Genomic DNA, 5,447 nt, shown 5'->3' on the forward strand with positions numbered 1-5,447 from the left:
AACACAAGATTGAAAATAGAGTTAGCTAAACCCTTGGTTATGAAATATTGTAGTCTTTTATACACAGAGGACTCTCCTCTGTACTTATCTTTGGAATTGTTAAGATAAGAGGGGTCAATTATTTTCTGCTTCAGAGCAGGGTTAATACATTGGTCCTTATTTTTTTTAACATTTTTAGACCCGAGGGTATCCACTTGTCCCTGCGACAATCCCTCTGTGCAATCACTATTGAACTTCATAGTCTTTTGCAAATTGCACAGTTTTGCAAAAAATCACTTTCTGACACCTCCTTTACAGAGGCTAGGTTTCTGATGTTGTAGATGAGCTCCCCTCAACTTCCAATTTCTTTTTTTTTTTTTTTATAATATATATATTTTTTATATAACATTTTCTCAAGAAAACCAATAGCAGTTACAACACGCTTGAACATTTTAAATCATTACAGTAGTGACATTAATGTTTGGAGATAAATATAAATGCAATCATGAAAAACAAAAGAATAACAGTTTGCATACTTTTGAGCTTGTATCATCAGCTGTATATGCCCTGGCGGCAGCCTCCCTTTGCTGGTTTATCAACCCGTTTTTCCAATTTGCAACTGGGTGCCAAATTTTCTTACCCAGAGTTCTACCTCTTTTCCCTTTTCTATCATAAATATGCTTTTTCTAAGTTATAGGTTGACAATAGCCGAGCAATCCATGTTTGAAAGGTTGGCGGGGCCCTATCAAGCCAGACTGTTGCTATGCATATACGATAGACTGCGGATACCATAAACATAAATTCCAAAGGGTAATTCTCTGTCCCTGCAATTACCCCCATCAGCAATAAGTCATCAGTGAGCTTAATTTTGAAACCGAGCGAAACATCAATACATTTCTCTATATCTTTTTTTAGAGAATACAGTTGTGGACATTGTGAAAACATGTGAACTATGTCTGCATCGGTCGAATCGCACCGCGGACATGTTATTCCTGAAGTGCCTTCCTACTGCGCGATCCTGGTTGGGGTATGATAGAGTGAGTACAGGGTCTTATAGTGCTGTGACTGTAGAGTCGCAGAACATAGAACTGTGCGGCCCAAGTCTAGCGATAACTGTAATCCCTCTGGTTGTAGATCAATTTTTTCCGTCCACTTCCTGGCATATTTATCCCTATCGTCACTTTTATATATACCCAGTTCTTCATATAAGTATCGGATTGTACAATGAGTGCTATGCTCTATATAATCCATTATACGGCAAGTATCAAAACCCAGGGCCCCACCTTGTTTATTTGAAAGATAACTTCTAATCCGGAGATATTTGAAAAAGCTATTGTTTGCTACCTTAAATTTACTTTGGATCTCGTGGAACTGCAGGATTCCGCCCTGTTGATCGAAAAGGTTCCCGATCTTCTTGATCCCTTTATTATCCCAGTCCCTCATGACTGAGTCCTTGAAAATATCTCCAGGTAGAGATGTGTTAGTATACAACCGTGTATAACTATTGTGTCTTCCCAATCCTAATTTCTTTGAGATGACCTTCCAGATGCTATAGGCAGCTTGTAACATTTTAAACCTTGTGTGTTTGAAATAGCTGAAATCAATTGTATTCAAAAATCCGTTTGCAGCCCCATCGCCCATCAATGCAGTATAGACGTTGGTGTACCCTTGTGTGTCATCTCCCTGTTCTGTGCCGCCACTACCGATTAATCCCTGGAAGTATTGCATAGCTACAGCCCAGTAATAAAACCTAAAGTCAGGTTACCCCCCCATCCCCCTCTTTCCCTTGAAAGTATAAGATGTTGATATGCTCTTCTGGTCTTACTGTGTGCCCAAATGAATTTATTTACTATAGCTTCTATTTTGTTAAACCATGTATGATCAAAGTATAGTGGTATAGCTCTAAACCAGTATAAAAACTTTGGAAATGTAATCATTTTCACCACATTTATACGCCCCATCAGTGTCAAGTGTAATTTGTGTATCCTTTCTGTATTCTCCTTTACTTTATTTAGTAGAGGTCTGATATTAAGGTCCACCAGGTTGTCCAGATCTGCACTGACTTTTATTCCTAGGTATGTTGCTTCCTTGACCACTCTAGTGTCTTGAAATAGCATATGGCTATTCTGTACTATTTGGGTTTTCTCTCTATTTATTCGGTATCCTGAGATTGCCCCAAAGGTTGATGCTTCTCTCTCTATCTCTGGGAGAGCAATATCAGGTTTATTTGTGATAATGGCCACATCATCCGCATACGCGAATACTTTATAGCTTATATCATATAGCTTAATTGGGAAATCCTACTGTTTTTTTCCAGTCTTCGTAAGATAGGGTCAATATACAGGGCGAAAAGCAGCGGGGATGCAGGGCAGCCCTGCCGTGTCCCACGCTTTATCTGTACTGCCTCCGTATATCCTTTATTAATTCTTATTCTTGCAGTAGGGTCTGAGTAGAGTGCCTGAATTGCCCTATTGTTATTGCATGTGGACATAATGTCGTGATTCTGTAGCCAGTACTTCTAGTGCCTATGATAACTACGATTATTCTCACTTCCAGGTGTTCTATCCTTGGATTATAACAGTGCCCCCTGATACGTTCATCTCTGACATCACGAATTCCACACATGATTTATGGTAGGGATTATTTTTCCGTCTTGGTCCTTAATGACTCTTGTTCCATCCTTTGGGGTCCCCCCCCCCCCTTTTCTTGTTTTAATATTTTCTAGTAACGTTTCTCCCTAGCACATGCACTTTGACCAGTAGGTTATTATGCACTTTATTGTTGGTCAAATCTTGTCATAAATTCTTGTCTGTTCACAGGTAGTGTCTTTTGTGATTTGTTAAAGTTCTCATGTATATGTGTAATGTTCCAGTGTTTTTTATATATGTGTCATTTTAAGATTGTCCATGTTTTTGTAACTTTGTGTAAACATGTTTATATATAAGTCTTCTAAATGTTTGTATTTAATACTTCCAGCCTTGATAAAGTCTCAGCAAGAGACGAAACACGTGTTGGCGAACAATATGCTGGAAAAATCCTTATGAAATTTTGAATAAAGAAACCTTGAAGAATACAGACTTGGATCTCAAATTATATTGGCGTCACAACTGTCGATCCCGTACTATATATAAAGAAACTGCTCCTTTGAACTGCATCTGTGTTTGCTTGTCTGAACACTCCTGTGTATAAAAGTTTGAGTGCTGAGGGCTATATACTAGAGCTCGTTGTTGATTTTTACCAATTTGGAGTGCTGTAATTAGAATTTCCCCATATACACTGACTCGGGCTTACATTTCGGTGTTTGCCTATAGCACTTTTGGATAGTAGGTGCATAGATTTTCTTTAGCACCCAAGATACCATTACTGTTTCTATTGCGTTGTTCTAACTCTTCGTGTACTATTTCATGATATATATTTGTGGCTTATAGAATAGTGCGGACATTTCCCTCGGGAACACCACTATCCTCTCATTTTTTATAATTGCCCTAATATACCCGCTGCCAATCCCAAACCACTCCATTACCTCCCATAAGTAGTCCTAGGAGACCCTGTCGAAGGCCTTCTCCGCGTCCAGAAATACAGCTGCGACAGGGTCTCCTGCAACCCCCATGGCATCCAAAATAGTGATCATTTGCCTCGTGTGCTGTGTGGTTCCCTTTCCTGGGATAAACCCATGCTGTGCTGTGCTAACTAAGTGCTCTATAACCCTACTTAACCTATGTGCGAGTGTTTTAGAATAGATTTTTGCATCTGCGTTCATAAGCGTTATCGGACGGTAAGACCCAGGTTCTAGCGGGGGTTTGTTTTTCTTTAAAATTACAATAATATCGGCTCCTGCCCAGGATTGTGGAACTGATTTTCCTCTCTGTGCCTGAATAAGAGTTTTATGCATATCCTTCCCCAATATATCGTAAACAATTTTGTAGAATTCTGCTGGGATTTGATCTGGGCCTGTAGCTTTCCCGGAGGGGAGATTATTCACCGCTCCCTGTACTTCTTGTACTGTGAATATGAGATCTAGTTTTTCTTTCTCCTCATCTTGTAACACTGGATGTATTATAGTGTTTAAGTACTCCGTAGTCGCCAGTTTTGTATTACTTAGGGTCTGTTCGTACAGTGTAGTGTAAAATTTCCTAAAAGCACCCTGTATATCTGTTACCTTGTTTACTACAACACCCGCCTCATTCTTTATTTCCTTGATTTCCCCTGCCGCTAAGTTCTGTCTAGTCCGAATCGCCAGAAGATGCCCAATTCTCTCATTATACGCATAACTTTTCTCTTTTTTAGCTAAGTAATTGGCCGCAGTTCTCCTAACTAAGCTCTCGCTTGCCTCTGCTTTCTTAAGCTCTATATTTAACAGTATGTCTTCCAAAGGGTCTCGATTAGTGATGGCTAGTATTAGGCGGTCTTCTAGATCCGTTAACTCCCTTATCCTTATATCCATTACAGCTTTCTCCTTCTTAGTCCTTTGGAGTGTATAACAGAGGGTTTCCCCCCTAACGCCCGCCTTACAGGCATCCCAAACCATGCCAGTTGCAGCTGAACCCCTATTGATCTCCCAAAATTGACTAATCCAGGTTCTCATTCTGTTCACAAAATTTTCATCTTTTAGAAGCCCTCTCTCAAAAGTCCAATTATAAGGCTTTCTTTCCCCCGCATTAACCTGTGGAAGTGTTAGCACAAGTGGATTGTGGTCCGATAATATCATAGGTAACCTCTCTAGTTGACTGCCACCTACCAGAGAGCCGGAGATCAGAAAGTAGTCTAATCTGACAACCAACCTGTGTGGTGCCGAATAATATGTACTACCCGTCCCAAGTGGGTGCTTCTGAGCCCATACATCAACTAATACATTATGATTCATGAGATTACATACAGCTTTACAAACCCTCTTCTTCCTCCCCACATACATCCCCCCTCCCGTCATACCCAAACCCAAGCCCGTCATACCATTAATATTCAGATCCCCACAACATATGATCGGTTCAGGCCACAGAGGTAACTCCTGGTCTAAGAATTCTAAAACCTCTGGATCATCATCAGTGGAGCCGTAGATAAAGACAATAGTATAGAATCCTGCCTTTGTTTCTCCCTCGATCATAACGCATCTCCCCCTCTGATCCTCTTTTTTCCTCTTTGTTTTAAAACCCCTTTTTTTGGCTAATATGGCTACCCCCCTGGTCTTGGTTTCTTGTTTGGTATAGGCTAATACCTCAAACACCATTTGTTCAAGCAGATATTTATTGTTTCCCTCTATGTGCATCTCTTGTAGACAAATTAAGTCTAATTTCAGCATTCTTAACATAGACGACACTTTCTGTCTTTTTCCCCCGTCGTTTAGACCACAGATATTTATAGAGGCAATCCTTAATGTCATCGCAAAATATTTTGCCTTTCCTTCCTGTCATACCACATTATTCTCTCATTATCTCCTACGTGTGGTGCTCCTCCCCCAAAAAATTTGTGTC

General features: G+C 40.1%; 1 long non-coding RNA gene across 1 annotated transcript; it reads left to right on the forward strand.

The window, feature by feature from the left end:
- The first annotated feature begins 2,534 nt into the window (after positions 1-2,534).
- On the forward strand, positions 2,535-3,052 carry LOC144819817 (uncharacterized). The gene is made up of 2 exons (XR_013607584.1): positions 2,535-2,612; positions 2,956-3,052. It is a non-coding gene; the product is annotated as an uncharacterized LOC144819817 (long non-coding RNA).
- The last annotated feature ends 2,395 nt before the right edge of the window (positions 3,053-5,447 follow it).

The sequence above is a fragment of the Lissotriton helveticus genome, chromosome 2_1 (genome assembly GCF_964261635.1).
Source record: "Lissotriton helveticus chromosome 2_1, aLisHel1.1, whole genome shotgun sequence".
NCBI classification, from domain to species: Eukaryota; Metazoa; Chordata; class Amphibia; order Caudata; family Salamandridae; genus Lissotriton; species Lissotriton helveticus.